Source organism: Camelus bactrianus, chromosome 17 (assembly GCF_048773025.1).
Source record: "Camelus bactrianus isolate YW-2024 breed Bactrian camel chromosome 17, ASM4877302v1, whole genome shotgun sequence".
Taxonomy (NCBI): Eukaryota; Metazoa; Chordata; class Mammalia; order Artiodactyla; family Camelidae; genus Camelus; species Camelus bactrianus.
In genome coordinates, this window is record NC_133555.1 from 26600222 (window position 1) to 26620725 (window position 20504).

The following is a 20504-nucleotide window of genomic DNA, read 5'->3' on the forward strand; positions in this document are numbered from 1 at the left end:
TAACTAAAATATAAGTTTACAAAGTAAACTCTCCATGTGTACTTACATATCTTGAACACGTTCTGAGTGTCAGGTCTTGAAATAACCATGTCCAGCCCCGGTTACTGTAGGAAAAATTGATTCAGAGTGATTAACAGTCATTTTTTTTCCCTAACACTGCTATTTAGCTGAGCAAGATATAATCTTCACAAGAAAAAAAATGAAATTTCTTTAAAACATAATTCATTATGTTCAAAAATAGCCACAGTCCACTTTAGCACTGAGTTAATGATAGATTTTCCTAAGCAGAATTCCCCCTTCAGTAATTTAGTAGCAAAATGTTTACTCCTAGAAAATGCCTGTTTCCCAGGGATTATTAATCATACTTTATTGGGAAGTAATCAGTAACGTAGTTTGCTTTACCACCCCTTTCAGAAAATTTAAATGCTGAGATACTCATTTTTGCTATGAAAATCTACCCAATAATTACCATATTTACTTTTCATTTATGGGGGAATAATCTGTTTTAATTAAGCCTAACTGAAGAACTTTTATCAGATGTAATTATCCCTTTCGATAAATATGTCTCCACTAATTACATTTAACCATGGGATTTATAGCTCTTAAGTCATTTAGTAGGAAACATAATAAATCTTTAGTAATACATGCTGAATTACTATAAATTAATTCAGGTCATTAACATAATAAACAAATTAGGATAATTTTGCTTAATTAGTTTGGGTGGTTAACTCAAAATCCCATGTAAGCTTCATGGTAATCTTGATTCTCACCATTATTTCTTGAATGACACATTTTGAAACAAATCTATTTAAATATGTAAATAAAAAGCAGATCTTCTCTTTTAAGACTTAATTCTTTAACAATTGATTATTTTCCAAAGAGAAAATATAATTGACTGTCCTTTAGTTTTTGAACTTTATAAAAGTTTACATAAAACTTTACAATCTTAAATATATTTCAAGTAAAATTATTTTCTATTTCCTCCTTAAGTAAGCTAATTTTCATTTTCTACTTTAATAAATGTAGCCCAATTTTAAAAAATTCCATATATATATGTATATATATACACACACACACATTTTAGGTGCACCTCTATGAAGCTTGAGCCTTAATTTAGGCTAAAAAGGAAAATGTAGCAATAGGAAGGGAATATTAAACTAGGAAGCACTTAGAGAAATTTGGAACAAATAAAAGGAAGTATGTCTTTCACAATGAGCAGAAGCCTAATGGAAATTCATTATCCCAAGAGGCAGTGCAGACCAAAAATGTAATTACCTCCCAAAATGGTCCAGCTAAATTTAGAGATGCTATATCTAAAAAAGATAAACAACAAGGCCCTACTGTATAGCAGAGGGAACTATATTCAATACCTTGTAGTGGCCTATAATGAAAAAGAATATATATATGTATAAATGAATCACTATGCTATGCACTGGAAATTAACACAACATTGTAAATTGACTATACTTCAATTTTAAAAAAAGGAAAAAAAGTCAGAGATGCTAGCATTCATAGATGTCAGACTCAGGACAAATTATTAGAGAAGCAATATTCCATGTTCTCTCACACTTCTTCCAAGCATTCCTTCTGTTCTTTACACTTGTTTTCACTCAGAGAATTCATAGGATACTTCAGTATTTAGCTCAGGTACCCCCTTCTCCAGGCAATACTAGAGAATAATCTGTTAGGTGGCTTTCAACAGAGCTCCCCCATTTGCTTCTTTCTCTCCTCCATTTTTTCCCACACTGCATGATGAACTTCAGACACAGGTGGCCCTGCCGGACCTGAGTGAAGATGAAGTGAGCAGGCATGGCCACTGGTCCAGGATGAACTTGCAATGACCCAACCTGCTTGCTCTTGGCTCCCTTGCTCCCATTCTCCTCTTTAGTGTACAGAGTTGTCTAGGTTATCCTCCTCTGGCTTACAGGCCTCCACACCCTCCTCTGTAGGAAGCCTCCTCTGATTTCAGCAAATCCTACAGCTTCAGGTAAGAGACTCTTCCTCTGCCTGTACCATCCATGCTCACTCCAGCTGCAAGAATCTGTCCAGGGCAGCCCTCCTGACTCCTCTGGGAGGAGAAGGGATTCAGGCATTGTCTTAGTAACTGAGGCACACAATAGTCTCCTAATATATGTCTTGAATGAATGAGAAACTCAGGATTGACATCTGAGAGACCCACCATATCTTGATGCTGCCTAGTGTTTTAGGTGGCCAGTAAATATATTTCTTTCATTCCTTCAGTCAATCATTCATTCAGGAAACACCTAATTCGCAGGCACTGTTTTTTACCTCTTTCCCCTTTAGTGACATAGATTCTCAAAGAGCATTTAATCTTCTCTAGGCCATCACTCAGCCTGATGTTGGGGGGAATAATATGCATATGTAATTCCTGTTCTTAATGAGCTGTCAATTAGATTGTTCCATACACTTCTTTTCTGGCCCACTTGAAATTTCACTTCTTCCAAAAGGCTTTCCCTGACTACTCGGAATTGCTTAATGCCTTTCTCCTACACGAAACTGAAAGCTTCAGGAGAGCAGGGATCACATCTGTCCTGTTTACTGTGCCGTATCTAGTACCCAACACAGGTTCTCCCATAGTAAGCACTCAATGATGGCCAGTCTAGAAGAAAGATCAAGGGGGGAAATTTAATCATTTCATTACATAAATATATAATATTATATATTATTTCATCATATATAATACTATATATAATAATTTATATCTAAATATGTATTATGTATATATGTATTTTTTCAAGTACTTCACACGCACAAATTCTTTTCATCTTCATATTAACCCCTTAAGACAGGTACAACTGTTACTTTACAGACAGAAAATCAATATGAATAAATTAATATGAACTATCTATGACCAGATACTGCTATTTTATAAATAAAGAAATACAGAGAGATGATTAATTTGCAAACATCACATAGCAACTGGAAGTGATCCCAACATGTTCTTAGTCACTAAAATATACACATTCTCTATCCCACTAGCCATAGGTGAGGGCACCAGAAACCAAGACTATCTCTGATTTTGAAAGCTTACCAGATTTTCCAAGTATTATCATATTGCACAGCTGAGTAAAGAAAAAACAGCTGGACCTCTACCTCACACCATAGACAGAAAAATCAATCTGAGGTGAAACAAAACATAGACATGAAAGTAAAAACAATAAAGCCATTAGAAGAAATAGGAGAGTATCTTTGTGAACTTGAGGTAAGCGATATTTCTTAGAGAAGAAATAGAAAGCATGAAACATAAAAGAAAAACTTGACAACTTGGAATTATTTAAATTAAAGGTTCTGCTTATCAAAATCACTGTAAAGGAGATGAAAAGTAAAGCCATAGACTAAGAGAAAATATTCACAAAGCATTTACTTGACAAAAAACTTGTATCCAGAATATATAAAGAACTCCTGCAACTCAATAATAGAAAGACAACTCAATAAAAAATCAGGCAAAACTATTGAACAGATAATTTATAGAAGAAGATATGCACATAGCCAATAAGCACATGAAAACGTATTTAATATTACTGGTCATCAGTGCAACACAAAGTAAAATCATGAAATACCAAAACTCACCCAGTATAAATTAAACATACACATAATCTCAAATATTAGTGAGGATATGGAGCAACTGGAACTCTCACACATTTCTGGTGAAAGTATAAAGTGATACAACTTTGGAAAGCTGTTTTGAAATTTCTTTAAAATACCCTATAACACAGCAATTCTAATTCTTTACTGAAGAGAAATCAAAATATCTGTACACAAAAATCCTTGTACACAAATGTTCATAGCAGCTCTGTTCACAGTAGCCCAAAGCTGGACACAAACCAGTTGTCCATTATCAGGATATTGGGTACATAAATTGTGGTACGTCCATACAATCAAATACTAAGAAGTAATAAAAAGGAACAATTTACAGACCCATGTAACAACATGGATCAATCTCAAAACTTATTATGTTTAGTGAAAGAAACCAACCGACTAAATAAAAAGAGATTCTGAATGATTCCATTTATATGAAATTCTAAAATAGGGAAGACTAACATTTAGTGATAGAAATCAGATTAGTGGTTGCTTCTGTGAGGAGAGAGGGGGTAGGAATGATGGGAAAGGGGCATAAAGGAACTTTCTGGGGTGGTATAAATGTTCTGTGCCTTGACATACGTTCAGTAAAATTTCCTGAATGGTATAATTAAGATCTGAGGAATTCACTGTATATAAATTATACCACATTTTTTTAAATAAGGGAAAAAACAACCAAAGAAGATCCGTGATGATTTTAATAACCAGATACAGCTTTCACACAGATAACACCAGTTTAAAAAGGAGTGTGAGGAGGTGAAAGGACAGGAATAAATAACCTTTAGTTCATGAGGAAAGAATGCCAGTGCTGCTCTGAATATAGTGGCAGTTTTTATTTTTATTTTAACCCAGATGATTATATTAACATTGTTTTTGACATTTTATGATAAAATAGTGTTAATTGCCTGCTTCCAGCTAAGAGCAAATATTATGCCCTGTGTCAGAGTATTACATCCTCCTTTAGAAAAAAGATGGACTCTGGGAGCAGATATCTTTCCTGCCTTTCTCAGGGTGACAGATGCTCCCAAAGACCCTGAATAGGAGCCACTGATTTATTGCCAAAGTTCATAGAAAATGAAGTCATGGTGGAAGCTCTAATCTTATGCACAGCAGAAGTTTACAAGGTCTGACTTGAAAGGACCCACATCCCTCACCAGGCTGCCTTCAAGCCTAGTGTTCCCACTGTGATATGCATCTGTGCTGGAAGGGTCACTTGCCGTCGACGTGGTAGAATGAATTTGTCACCCACGACTCGTGATCATCAATATAGTTATCATCAAGCTAAGTGGGGACATTAATCCAGTCCCTCCTTTGTTCTAGCTTCTAGATCTCAAGTTCTGCTAAACCAAATACTCTTTTCCCCAGCTTTCTTTATAGTTTGGGAATTTATGGGGAAGCTTTTTAATAAATAATGCTGTTGGTATCACTCTTTGTCCTACTTTCTGTTTTGAATGTGGATGGGATGTTTGGAGCTGTAGCAGCTATGCTGCAACTGTGAAGAAACAGTCAAGTCAAGGATGGTGAAGCAGAGTCTAGAAGGAGTCTAGGTTCTTGATAGCGTGAGTAAGCCTCTACACCAACTCTGACTACACACCTCTGGAGTTCTTGTTCTGATGCTGGTTGGGGGGAAGTTAGTTGGGAAAGTTCAAAGGCCCAGCATACACCCGGAGAGGCCCCAGACACATAGAAAATACTGCCCTAAAAGCATGTCAAAAAGTACATTAAAGAAATAGATAGCTCCAAAGATTAACTTTGTCTTGAGCAGACCCTACATATAATACCAGGTTCAAAGGATTAGATGAAAACAAAAAGGAAGCACAAAATGTCTTGTTTTCTAGAATTTAAGAATATACTGTGTTTGTTTCCAACTTGGTAAATGACTATTTTTTCACTTTTTAGAGCATGTGTGTGTGTGTGTGTGTGTGTGTGTGTGTGTGTGTGTGTGTGTGTATGTTTAAAGAAAGAGAGGGAGAGACACCAAGGCATGTGATGCTCTGTGCTTCTTTTCTAAATCTCTGAGCTTCCTTTCTACTTTGCACTTTGCTGTATTCCATCCAAGGGGCATCCATTACTCACTGTCCCATTCTTGGCAGTGACAATGTAGACAGTGCATCATGTCAAAGATGTTCCTGTTAATAATTAATGATAATTTCCATAATGGGGAGTGACACACTGTATTATATCCAAGCTCAAGATAACTAGGCCTGCTCTCCACTCTTGTTCTGACCTGTGTGATGAGCATGGCAGTGAGCCTGATGTGGGATAGAACTGGAGGGGTTTGGTGTGTGTGTGTGTGCAGAAACGATCATTTCAACCAGCAACTGGAGAAAGCTATGTTACCCAAAACCATTCTGACTCCAAGAATACATGGGGTCCCCAAATAAGGGAAATTATGACATTTTAGAAAGTGAAGACCTTTACAGTTACCTTTGAAAATAATATGCTACTTTATTCCATACAGAGGTGCCTAAAGGGCAGTCTCTGAAGGCAGAGTGACCCACGTCTGTTGCTTCCATTAATCTGTCATGAGGTAAATGGTGATAGAAAGATATTTTGTAAGAATTGAGGAGGAACAGGAAGCCCCACTCAGTCCATTCTTGAGCTGTCTCCTTATGTCTACGGTGCTTTTATACAGCCCTAGCCTCTGTTAGAATGTGTCGCACCGTCAGTCTCCCCACCTTCTCCTTCCCCCAGACGTTCTAAATTTGAATATCCTGGAATGGCAGGCATTGTTAATTGCCTATCCAGTGTTAAGTACCCATTCTCTCTTGCTAACACAATCCTAACTTTGTACAGGGCATCAATGTGCCCAGCTAAATACTCTCTTTTCCAGGCTCCCTTGCAGCTTAACAGTTGCCACGTGACACAGTTCTGGTCAATGAGAATAAGTGCAAGTCTCTGATGAGAGCTTCTAAAGGAAAACTTTTGCTTTCTTAGTTAAAAAAAAGAAAAATGAAAAACTTTTCTGGCACCACTCTTCCCATTTCATCTTGGCTTAAATGTGGACACTGAAGTCTAGAGCTGCAGCCACTGTCTTGTAGTCACAGGCAATGACCAAAAAGCTAAGAATAGCAGAGTAGAGGACTACAAAGATTAGGCGTCTTTGATGACACAGTTGAGCACCATCTCTGTGCCACATCTCTGCACGTGAAGAAACTCAGCCCCTATCTGTTTAAGTCACTTCTATTTGTTTATTTTCTTAACTGAGACCAAATCTGTTCCTCAGCGATACAGGTATATACTGTATCACTGTACTCTAGAAAACTGCACAGATGATTAGACATCTAATAAGCATTTGGAATTCCACATGTTTAAAACAATAATTTACTCCTATCTGCTATTATCTTTCCTAGTACCTCCCCTACCTCACCCCCGCCCCGCAAAAAACAAAAACCCATGCTCTCCTCCCAGCCTTCCCCCATCTCAGTAACAGGCACTACACCATTCACCTTGTTGCTTAAGCTAAAAACCTAAGGATCACCCTTGACCTCTGCCACTCAACACCCACTTCCTCAGTAAGAGCTATTAATGCCATCTCTAAAACATGCCCTGAATCCACCTATTTCTCTGTCTCTCCATTCCAACCCACTTCAGTCCAGTCTTCACCAGAGCCTCCTAACTAGTTCTTCCCCAGCAACCAACCAGTCTTTAATAATACAAGTCACATCACGCCAGTCTCTGATTAAGGCCCACTAAGAGCTTCCTACTGCACTTGGACTGAATCCTCACCACGACTGGGAAGGCACTACATCACATGCCCCTGCTACCTGTGAGATCTCAGCTTATACCATCATCCCCTCAATCACTGGGTTTCAACCTCTCTGGCCTTCTCTTTGTTCCTTGAACACATAAAGGTCACGCTTGCCTGAGACTTTGCACTGTGTTCCCTCCATAACCTGTTCTTCCCCTCTAACCTGTTCATTCATATTATTTAGATCTGAGCTTAAATACCACCTCTTCAGACTCACTTTCCCTGGCATCTCTATCTAAAGCAGTCCTCCACTCACTCTCTCTGTCATCATTCTGCTTTTTGCTTCAGAGCACTTATCACAATCTGATACTTTATTTATAGTTAATTGATTTGTTTTCTGATTCTTGCCATTAGAATGCAGGCTATTTGAACATAAGGAGTTTGTCTATTTGGTGAATCTCTAGCACCTATAATGATGCCAGCACTTAATAAGCTCTTATCTAAGGCATGAACAAATTTATTGAATGTATGATTTTATATCCACATGATGGAACCACTCAGGTAAAATATCCAGATTGTTTGTTGAATTTCTGCTTTTACATTGGATGTCTTCATCATTAGAAGTATACTCATGATTGAATGAATGGGGAATGTTGCTTTCAGTCACAGCAAACATTCATGATTTCGTTGATCTCCAATATGATTCTGACATAGCTGACATGTGTGTCTCTTTTCAAGAGCAGGAAAGGACATTTTGCCTTGGATTCTATTGTATTTTGCAAAAAACTTCTATTTTCCCCAATAAACATATTCTGAATTTTCCCCTTTGTTACTTATTAGGAAAACACCTAAATCTAGTTAGTTTCATAAAACATTCAGAGGTCAAAATTCCTGAATGTGCAGAGTGATAACTCGCCAGGACTCATTCTGAAGTCTATCACACCACTTGCCAATAACCACAAACACAAAAATCTAACAGAGGGGATTTGGGATAAGGAGAGTCATTTAGTTTGAAAGATAAATTATACCAATAATGTACATTATCACATGCTGAAGAGTCACCAACCTGCTTTAGTTCAACTTTGTTACCAAATTACTCATCTTAATTACTGCCTTCTTCTTTTTCTTATCTCATTTTTCTCTAGTCATATTAATGGTCACATAATAATATTAGACAATGTTCGCTAAGCTTAACTCTAAAAGTAATGGCTGTTTTAAATCAGAGTTAATTAGTATGTCAAGAAGTTCAGGTAATTATGGGGCCACGTGATTTTTTTAAGGCATTGGGGGAAAAAGTCACTTTACCAAATGCTACATTCATGATTCTACAAAGTATTTTTAATATTTTTCTTAATACTGTCACTGAAAACTGAATAACAGTTCTTCAGGGATCATGTGGCATTGCTAACTACAGATGAGTGAGCTCTCCCTAATCCTGCAATCACCGTGGAAACTAAATTTAATACTAATTAATGAATCTCAGTGTCATTTCTCTTCTAGGTTTAGTAGTGAATCACAGTTTATACTATTTATATTTCATCACACATAAGGAAGGCTGTCAGGAACAAAATATCAGAGTAACATAATTCTCCTCTCCCGTGCCCTCGTCATCTGCTCCTGCAGAATGCTGTGGTTTGAGGGATGATGGAAGGCACACTGCCCTTGGATGTGTGTGGGAAACGTCTGAGACTTCCAGGGGAAGGAGCAAGTACACTAAGGAACATCTCTGAGAACTGCACGCACATGGAATGAGCGTCATAAATAAAAGGCCTGCTATTTTGGGTATCATGGCCTGTAAACTTGTCCATCTGTGGGTCCTCTGGGGGTACCTATGACCCTCCCTCAATCCCTCATAAAATAATCAGAATTCACCTTTGTTTCACTGGTCCTTGAAATACATTTCTGCTTGAGAAATAAAGCCTATCTCTTTAAAATCAACACTAGCAAAGCAAACAACAGTGAAAACAGGAAGAACTGGGCAACAAAAATAAAGAGAATCCCCCAGTATATGGATAGATTCTCAAGTCTCAGTATTAAGCTTTGAGCCATTGGGTTAAGCTGTTAACAGAGCAGCAAAGAGGCTGTGGGCACTCAACCCTGGGCTAAGTAAGCCTAGCGAGGGCAGCGCTGTGGGTGCTGACTGGACAGCAATGAGATGTCCATCCGGCTCGTGACCTGCTGAGAAATCTCTAATGAAGCCTGACCACAAGCTGAGAGACACCAATCTATAATACTATTGCCTATTTTCAACTACATGGAGTTCCCAACAAGGTAAAACGGTACTACTAATCTATTAATAGAAACTGAGTACCTACTAAGCTCAAGGCACTGTGGATTGCATAAAGATATCTGGCTCCTGTGACCTCTTTTCTGTCCCCTGTAAAAACATGCCACACCGATCACAGTTGCTTGTTCACCTGTCCACCTTCCACAGCAGACTGCCAACTTGAGGAATGAGACTGTGTCTACCCCCTGATTCTACTACCTGTCTAGTGGCTAGCACACAGCAGGTGCTCAAAATATGGGTTTGAATGAGTGCCGAGAAGCTCATAAAGTAGTTTAAGAGATAAAATATAAACACGTGAGAAGTTAAATAACAAGAGAAGAGGTATCACAACATAGTATGTTAGTTGCTGAATGAAAATGAAAACAAACACTTGAGAGAAGGGACATCACTACAGGCTGGAGTGGGGACTTCCTCAGGTTGTCAGACACTGACACTGAGCCTCTTCCTTGCTTTTCCAGGTTGGAGACAGAGGCATGTATCTAATGAGAGAAGAATATGAAGGAAAAGGAGGGACCAGTTGGGAAAGAGGGGAGAAGGTGTCCTATCACTAGGGTCTCAATTGGTATCATGTTTCTATTTGTTCGTATTTTAGGTACTTCATGTATAAATTACATCAGTGTAGCCAATAAGACCCTGGACTACAATCATTTTAAGGAAGTGTTGAGAACTAATACTCATTTATCATTAATCAATTTAATTAATAATTAAGGACCAAGCACTTACATTCATGCCTGCATTTAATCTATACAATGACCTAGCCCCATTTTGTGAATGAGAATACTCAGCCTCAGAGACATCATGTGAAGCAGACCAGCCACAATACAGAATAGTTGACTTCTAAAGCACTGCCTCTCTATTTAACCTCAAGCAATGACCTAGTCAGATGCTAATCCTATTGAACCCAACAAGTTATGTGAACAGCTCTTAGACAGTAAGATGAAATTTCAAGCTACCTTTATTCAAGATATGAAGAATCCTTTACGTTATGGAAAGGCTATGGAACCCTGAGAAACCTGGAAAAAAAAAGAACTATCCTAAAATACCAAAAGCTGATACAGCAATGACTCCAAAATTAGCTTTCAAGGTGGTGCAGGGTCTAGGAGGGTAGGAAGCAGCAAGCACGGAAGGGGAAGATGGTGTCTATTCATTCATGGTGTGATTTCAGCCTCACCAACAGGACTTCTGCTAAAATGATCGCTCCTACCACCTCCATCTGACAATCCTCATTTAGACATTTATTTCTTGAATTAAGAAATGTTATTTTGCCGTCATCAATGGCCATCATGTTCCTTCAACTCAGCTTCAAAAATATATGAAATATATGTCAGTTGCCTATTAAGAGAGAAGGCAATGTGCCAGCCCTGGCGTGCAAAACTGAACAAAGCCAGGTCCCTGGTCTCAAGGAGCAGATGGGAAAACAATGTAATATACTTGAGTTTACACTTAATGAGTTCACCAAAGTATTAATGGGAATACGTGGAAGAGAGTGATAAATTTGGCTTTTCTTAACTCCATTTCCTGTTCCATACCTCTGCACACACCTGACTCCCTACCAATGCCGTGAAGAGTCCTTCTATTTCTACTGTACTTCCTCACTGTGGTAATGGCCCCCAAATATGCCCGTGCCCTAATCCCTGGAACCTATGAATATGTTATGTTAAATGGCAAAAGGTACCTTTCAAATGTAATTAAGGTTATGGACCTTAAAAAAGGGAGATTATCCTAAATTATCTGAGTAGGCTCAATCTAATCTAATCATATAAGCCCTTTGAAACAGAACTTTCTTTGGTTGAAGTCAGAAAGATGCAATAGGAGATCTCAGAGAAATTCAAGATGGAAAGGGCAATAAGGTGAGGGATGGACGCAGTCTTAGGTGGTGAGAGAGGCTCTCAGCCAACAGCTAGCAAGGTAACTGGGACCTCAGTCCTCCAACCACAAGGAACTAAATTCTGCCAACAGTCTCAAGGAGCTTGAAGTGGATCTTTCCCAAGTCTTCAGAAAGAAATCTGGTCCTACAGGCACTAAGACTTTGTCCTTGTGAGAATCTAAGCAAAGAACCAACTGAGTCATGCTGTGGTAGTCTTCTGACTCACTAAAGCTGTGAGATAATAAATCGATGTTGTTTTAAACCACTAGTTTTTGGTCTTTTGTTACTACAGCAGCAATAGAAAACCAACACACTGATAAAAATGCTATTCTACCCTCTTCAGCCATATTCATTATTTAGGTCTTACTCTAATCCATGCAATCTGTAAAGCTTTTCCAATCCCCAAGGGTAACAAAGTTCTTCTCACTTTGAATACCTGTCACACCTTGTCTGGACTTTTGTGAGGTCACCTTTTTCCCTCCTTTGTACTGTTATTAGCTATTTTCATGACTGCTCCACTAGTTTACATATTGTGTCTTGTTCAGTTTTGTGCCCTCCACAAACCCAGCTATTTTGACAAAGACAGAATAAACAGTCAAACAGCCATTCAGTGTACCCATATTTAGCATCTCTGGGTGTAAGGCAGTAGTGGGCATTCACATGTGTTTTTGGCTGGTACCCAGGGTAGTGAGATGTCAGTCCAAGACAATTCATGGTGACAAGGGCAGTGTTATACAAGCAGAACAGCTCATTAGTGATCAGTTGACACCATTTTATTAACCTATATTGGCTTTTTTAAATGCAAATTGAATGCTTCAGTGAAAACTAAATTGAAATATTACACTAGAATTAGTCTTGATAAAAATACATCACAGATTGATGTTGGGACCATCACCTGCACAGCTATAAATTACTAGTGCATCAAAAGCCAACTTGATTATTGTCTCTCAGTTAAACAGAGACAATTTAGTGTTTCAGGAAAACCATTAATTCACTAAGAGACATAGCCAACAACTGTAAATAAAAGATCTAGGGAGTAAAATGTGATACCCATTCTTTAGAATAAACTAGCACTTTAATATATCAACTGTGCTTTCTTAGAACTGCCACCCAATTTATTTAAACAGCTAATTAGCAAAGAGGTCAGAACAATCTGGAATGTGAATAAATGATAACTTCTCTTTTAGAATATATGGTAATACTATATAATTCTAGTGATCTTATGTGGGAGGTGTATAAACAGATGTCAGATATTACACATTTTGGCTAAACACACTATGCACTAATAGTCATCGTTTATTACAGTTGTTAAACATAGCCCATCCAACCTAAGTTGTGAAATCTCATGTGATCCCACAGTCCTTGACTCCAAGGATAAATCAAAGCTCCCAGTGGAGATATAAACATGAAATATGTACATGTGTATGCATTAATATTGTTGATGTAATTGCCTCAAGTGATACACTCACTGTAGGTAAAGAAAATCTATAGGGAAGTACTGATTTATTCTCATCCCTACAAGGTGTCCTCCACCCTTGAGAAGAGTGAAATATTTATCTGTTTGTTAAAAAGGAAGTGCTAATTGGCCAATCTGGTTAAACTCCCTGGAGAGAGAACTGGATGAATGGAAGGTTGTTAAGAGGTGTAAACAGATCAGAAAAGGTAAACCAAACTGTAAATCAAAACCCAAATAATTGTTAAAGAGAGAGAAGAGAAAGTAATTTATGGAGCAAAAAAAAAAGAGCCATGAGTTTTTGTACGCTAACACTGACAGTGACGGGGATGTTGGGAAAAGCACCCAATCCCTGATTGGCCAGGGATGTGATTGCAGTAATTGAGTAAACCCTGTCCTCAACTGGTCTGAGCAGAAAATATAACAAGATAAAAGAGGGCAGCAGTTTTCAAACTTCTAGCAAAAGTAATCTCACATAAAACTCCACCAGGTAAAACAGACAAACATGTAGCTCTTCTGGTTGAAGCAGAGGCCAGAGTCATGGATTCTAGTTCCATATATCATCACTTGAAAACAACCAATCAAGGTTGAAAGTGACTTATTTCATAAAGTAACACAAGGGTTCTAAGAGAAGACAGAGAAGGTTGACAGTCTATTCACCTAGGGTGCTTGAACTAGCAGTATCGAACAGAACGTTCTGAAATGTTGGAAATGTTCTATACCTACGCTGTCCAAAAGAGTAGCCACTAGACAGATGTAGCTATCGGGTACTTGAAATGTGGTCAGTGTGACTAAAATGATTTTTATACTTATTTAAATTTTAATTAAATAGCCACATTTTCTTAGTGGCTATCACATTGGGCAACACAGGCTTAGAGAAAGTCTTCCTGAAGGAAGTAGCAGGGGTTTAGGAAATGGGCAGAATTCAGACATTCAGAGGTGAACCAGGAAAGAGCACCCCAAGTAGAGGGAATTGAATACAGAAGACAAGAACACCATCTCCTAAAAGAAATACTACTTTTCAAAAGGAAAGAATACACGTGAGGGGCAGCCAAGATGGTGATGCAGATGGAGCTGGAGCTCACCTCCTCTCAACGTCACAACGAGCTGCAGAACCACCAACAGAGAAAGAGACTAGAACCCACCAGAAAAGACCTTCCATAACTAAAGTCATAAAAGAGGAACCACAACGAGATGGTAGGAGGGGGTGCACTCGTGATACAATAAAATCTCATACCCCTCAGGGTGAGCGACCCACAAACTGGAGAACAATTATATTGCAGACATTCTCCCACAGAAGTGAGAGTTCTGATCCCCACATCAGGCTTCCAAGTTGGGGGCCGGGCACTAGGAAGAGGAGCCCGTTCTTTGAGTATTTGGCTTTGAAGGCCAGTGGGGCTTAACTGCAGGAGCTCCACAGGACTGGGGGAAATAGAGACTTCACCCTCAAAGGACGCACACAAAATCTCGCACTAACTGGAACCAAGGACAAAAGCGGCAACTTCATAGGAACCTGGGCCAGACCTACCTGCTGGTCTTGGAGAGTTTCCTGAGGAGACCGGGGTTGGGGGGTTGGGGGGGTGGGGAGGCAGGCACAGTGGCTCACACTTGAGATATAGACTTGGGTGGTGGGCATAATGGAGAGTATTCATTTGCATGAACTCCCATGGAGGCTGACATCTTGCTTGGGTCATTAGCACCAAGACCTGGCCCCACCCAACAGTCTGTAGGATCCGGTACTGGGATGTCTCAGGCCAAACAACCTACTGGATCGTGACACATCCCCACCCACCAGCAGACAGACTGCCTAAAGACTTCCTGAGCCCACAGCCACCTCTAGACATGCCCCTAGACATGGCCTTGCCCACCAGAGGGCCAAGACTCAATTCCACCCACCAGCAGGCAGGCACCAGAAGCAAGAAAAGTATGATTCCACGGCCTATAGATGAATCCACAAACACAGGTCAGACCCTACCCTGGGGCCAGCTGGCCCCTGGTTTTTGAGTGACGAGAGGGGAGTGCAAGGCTGGGACACAAAGGACGTCTCCTACAGAGAGCCACTTCTCCATGGTCAAGAAATGTAAGCAACCCACCATGTACATAAAAATACGAATAGAAATTTAGACAAAATGCAGTGGCAGAGGAGTATGTTCCAGGCAAATGAACAAGATAAATCTCAGAGCAAAAACTAAATGATGTGGAGATAGGCAATCTACCCAAAAAAGAATAAAATATATTTTGCCACATGCCAATGCCATATATGCCCTTGAATCCTGGCATATATTATTGATTCTTTTAACTCTGTGTACACACTCTGGTTTGACCATGGCCACATACTAGCCTGGTAGATTTCTGCTGCCTTATTTGGTTTCCAGTCAGAGCTTTCCAGACCCACTCCTGGGAGCCCTGAAGGGAACTCAGAAATTCTACCCTAAGTCTTGGACTGCACCTTACTCTCAAATATTACTAGAGAACGTTGGGATTTTCCCTGCCTCCAGGTTGCCTTTTGTGATCTACTTTCAAGAAATGATGTGTCACGCTGAGACTGGAGCTGAAGTTTCTACACAGATGGGGATACTGTCATGTAGACGGCTGCAATGACTTGGGTCCTCTGCAAGAAGCTTTCTTACGACACTTCACAAACTGTGGGAGATATTCTCAGTCTGCAGCTGAGAGAGCCCAGCCATTGTCCCTTTGAGCTGAGCAGTGAGAGAAAGGGGAGGGAGGAGAGAGAGGGAAAGAGAAGACCACCATCTGTGAGCTTCTAATGGGTCCCAGGCCCCATGGTGAGTATTTTTATTCATATTATCTCCTTTAACTCTTAAAACAATCTTAAGAGGCAACAATTAGTATTCTCCTTAACAAAGAGAGATTCTAAAGCTCAGAGTGTTCACTTAACTTGCCAAAGTTCACACAGCAGATTAGAAGCAGAGTTACAATCCTGCCCTACATGTATTTGACTCTAAAATACAATGTTTTTTTCCCCCACAAGTAGTGCCAAAGTATAAAATCATGAGTGAAAGGAGGCAGAAAGGAAGACAAAAGTCTCTTAGAGTGTGCACTCTAAATCCTACTGAAAACATGGAGTCACAAATCCATGGTGACTGAAAAGTAATTTGATTTTCAGCTCAGGCACGTCAGAAAAGAAAATCTAGGTTCAGTTATTGTTATATATGTGGAATGTAGGTTATCAAACTACAATGGAAAATATACCAGCCATATTTAACCAGCTAGATTTTTATTTCCCAAGGCCATGATACGGAAGATGACTGAAATTCAGTTTGCATAATTGTGAAGAAGCCAGGTTAGCAGAAGGAGAAGGAGAGCAGCTTATTCCATCGCTAAGAGAATCAATTCTCGCATCCAAATGAGAATGCCAGGTGAGAAATGGGGATTCACATGGCTACCTTTCACCAGGATGTTTTGATTTATGTAAGCAAATTCTACACCTTTCCAGCTCCTAAATCCAGAGTGGTTCAGTTAAGATGATGCATATCAGAGCCGACTCACTTTATCATTCCAAGCTGATAATTTAAATGCTTACATTAAGGTTTCTGTGTTAACTTTCAGGGTTTTAAAAATGAAGCAAGTTTCTATTCTCCATCAGGCTCAGGAGCAATGGGAATTAATTTGCTACTGTCTTTAATGAAACGTAGTGGGGACATGTGATTCATGTTGGTTCCTGATCCTTTCCTTCCTTTAAAAAGTCATAAAATGAAAAATACAACAGCTGTTTCATATTAAAGAGAAATGCAAATGTGCATTAATGTAGCTCAAGAAATATTTTATATGTTCATAGAACTTATTATTTATATGAATGGAATCAATCTACATTTTTCTCATTTAATAAAATGGTACTTATTTCAATGGCTTTGCCAGCTATTTAAGCCAAATGCACAAAAAGGAATGGTCTAGAATCTAAGTCAAGGGTATCTTTCTTTTCCCTAAAAGTACAGGCTAAAGAACAAAAAATTTCTGATGCTATTTGTCCACCAAAGATATAAAAGCACCGCATTCTACTAATACCTAGATTAGTAGATTAACTCGTTTCAGTTGCTTATTAAATAATTTCATCAGAAGTGTCAAATGTTTTGGCTGAGCTTTGTCATAGGGCGAACTGTGTTCAAACCCAGGTACCTCCTGTGCTGGTAAATGGTGTTTGGAGAAGGCCTCCTGGTGAGCAGTAATGCTTCCTCATTATTATACGCCGTCTATTACCTACTTTAGATGCAGACATAAATTATTTAAAACAAGAGAAGTTTCCCTTGCTAATTCACGGCAGCCTGACTAACCAGCTCCTATCAATGCCTAAGGCTTCATGCTATGCACAATTCTCCAGCCAGTCTAACAGCCCACTTCCATAGCTTCACTGGGTAATTTTAATCAGTCACTGTGTATACCACAGAAACCCAACAGCTGTGCACTTGGATGACCTTATTATCATTAGCGGCAAATTGGTTGTTGAGCAGGGAATTTTTCATCAGGAAAGACTACGTGATTTCATAAACTTGGGAATGGCCAGGTTCTATTTATTTATTTATTTATTTATTTATTTTGACTATAATTTACAACTTAGGAAATGAGCACATTTAGAGTGAAATTCACACTTTAATGAAGAGGGATATATCTGAAGTTTCTTTCTGACACATTTTCCATATTTCTTTATTCTCTTCCAGGGAATAGAACTGTCATCATTTTGAAAATTTCCCAAAGAATGAAAGGGAAGAGGTTTTTGTGACTTTCACTTTTGGCATTGGAAATATCAAAAATTGCCTCCTGGTAGTCAGGGAATCAATAATTCTCTGGGATCTTGGGGAAATAACTCAAATAACTGACCCTAAAAGGAGTTCTTTAGATCCCTATAGCGGAAGATACACATTTCTGGTGCTAAGAAAAAGTCAAATAACCTGCAGGAGACACGATCACTCACAAGAGCATGCTTCAAACAGGCCAGTGGATATTAATTTTACAACCCTGGTGCAGCAGCCCAGATGGTACTTCTTTTTCATCAGGTATCCGAATACTCCATGTGTTAGAACAGAGCTGCCATTGTTTTAAACTTTCAGACTTTTAAATTTTCCTATGTTACCTCAAATTTAATATGTAATATCTTATTGTTTAAAAAAGACTCCTAATAGGAGAATTTACTGCTCTTTCTTCTGTAAGGGTAACTTCTCTAGAGGAGACAGTCGTTTTGTCATAATTAGTCCCTTAATTCTTTGATAATTTCCAAAAGCTCATTCTCCTCATTATTAGCATCCATGTGATACGTAGATCAATTTCTCTGCAATTCCACAGTAGTGCTGTCAAATGGAATGATGAGCCCTTAGATACTTAAAGATGATCCGTGCATGTGCAGCTAAGGATAGGAGTGGTATATATAGCATGAACAAACTTCTGCCCCTTCTTGCATGGCCCATGGAAGTGGTTTCCACATTTGTTACACAAATCCTGGTTCTCTGTGGTGTTTATGGCCTTGCCTTTTGTGCGTGTTCCTGGGAAAATTATGAAGGATATAAAGTAAGACTGCAGCATTCTCCTACCTTCCCTGTTTGGTTCTCTTTCTCTTCCTTCATCCCCCATCTCACCCCAACACTACTGTACTCTGAAGAAGCTGGAGCCAGCTGGATGGGCACTAAGTGAAGACCTTTGAAGAAGGATGTCATGGATGCTGTCACACTTCACCGGGGGGCTCTCCAGGGTCAAAAACCCATCCCTCAGCTGTGGGGGATGTCAACTAATGGAGGCCCCTGGCAGCATCCCTCACATCAACATGACTGCAGCCTCAGGGAACTGCCTCACCCAGTGTTAAGTCCACTCCCAGGAAGCAGCCCACAATCAGGGACGGGCTAACGCGGGGATACAAAGATCTGGCTCGTTGGCCTCAGTGGGACAGCTCTGAAGGGCCATCCCAGCTCGGCGGCCTCTGTCATACTGGCTGAGGCCTCAGCTGCGACCTCACCGCACACATCAGCCTCTTTCCGCCCAGTCCTGCCTTGCTTGCCTCCTAACAGGTCCCCTCCTGAGGTACTCCCCAATGAGTTTTTCGCACCTAACTTTTTGTCTTCAAGTATGTTTCCAGGGAATCCAGTCTGAGATAGGAGCGACCCAGAGTAGTCTGAGACTATGCTGTGTCATAAGGAAGGGAGGCTAAATCACTCCCCAAAGAGTCAAGAGTTACTACCACCAGGAAGACAAAGTGGTTACATCCAAAAGGGAAGCTACAGAGCGAACTCAATAACCCGAAGTAAAATGAAATGAGGTTTAAAGTACAGGTAGAATCAAAAGTTTAAGGATAAATTCCAAAAGCAAAGGGAATACAGTATTTTTCCATCTAACTCTGGCATCTCCAGCTGCTCAGAACACTCACTGAAGTGCACTCTAATAAACCTCCATTCTGAGGCTCTTACAGCCAAACCACAGTGGTCATAACCATTTCTACAGTCCATGTTATAGAACAGGATCCTGCAAACACACCTCCACACACCAGCCCTCTTCAGAGTGCCATTTGAAACTCCCAGGCTGAGTCACCTTTCTGTCCCTGGTGTCTATATCCTACCTTTCTGCCTCTCTCCTCATGGTCTTCCACAGCCCAGGCCATGAGCCAAATCCTCTGGGCAGCTGTCATTCCCCTGAGCACTCTAGAAGCTCAATTTACTGCCAAGAAGTTACCTCAAATTTTCAATGATGCTTATTATACATAAAGATGGCGGGTTTTTTTCTTACAAATTTCCTTCAAGTATGGATGTATTTTTCCCCAGGCACTTGCTTCCTAACCCCTCACCAGGAAGGAGAGCCAGTGTTCTCCTGCCTCCTTCTTAGACCAAAACAACCTTTGCTTCTCTGCCTCTGAGTTATCATGGCTAATACTGACTGAGTACCTACTATGAGGTAGACACTGTTCTGAGTGCTTTTCATGTTTTAATATCGTGTAATACTGATAACGATCTTGTGCAACAGTTGTTATTATTATGATCCTTGTATACATGAGGGAACAGAGGCACAGAGGGGTGACCTAATTTCCCCAGGTCCACACAATCAGAATGTGGTGGGGCCAGGGTTCAAAACTTGCCAGTGCTCTCAGCCAATCAGCTCTTTGCCTTGCCCCATTTCCAGCATCCACCGACATCCACTTCACACTCCTCCATATTTTGAAGATTCCTTTTCCACTCTGAATGGTACTATCACCCAGTAATGTAATATCAATATCCCCAGTAACGACCCCACCAAAGTCCTAGCCTTCCCCTTCCTTGCCCTCATCTATTTCAATGATATTCACCATGTGCCTTAAACAATTGACTTCGAGGGTCATACTCTTTCTCAAAACTTCAATTCTGAAATTTCCCTCTGACCACCACCTTCTGTCCTCTACTTGTCCTGCTTCTGCATTCTTTCCAAACTGCTTTCTGGCCTGACTCCTTTCTTTCCTGGTATGACCCACTCCCTCTCCGTACCTTCAGCTTCCCTTCCTTCCTTGATGAGCCCATGTCCCCTGTCTTCCTGTTAATTACTCTTTTATCAGCACCTGAAACTCTTATCACCTTCCTTTCAATGCAGATATTATGCTAATTCTCAATTCTGCATTTTTCTGTTGTTGTTTTGTTTC

General features: G+C 39.8%; 1 long non-coding RNA gene across 8 annotated transcripts in view; it reads right to left on the reverse strand.

Annotated features, from left to right (window-relative positions):
• LOC105079549 (uncharacterized) overlaps positions 1-20504 on the reverse strand; it is a 575211-nt gene that overhangs the window by 389165 nt on the left and 165542 nt on the right. For all 8 annotated transcript variants that reach the window (XR_012499938.1, XR_012499937.1, XR_012499944.1 and 5 more), the window contains one exon: positions 47-104. This is a non-coding gene — a long non-coding RNA (uncharacterized LOC105079549). The remainder of the gene's footprint in view (positions 1-46; positions 105-20504) is intronic.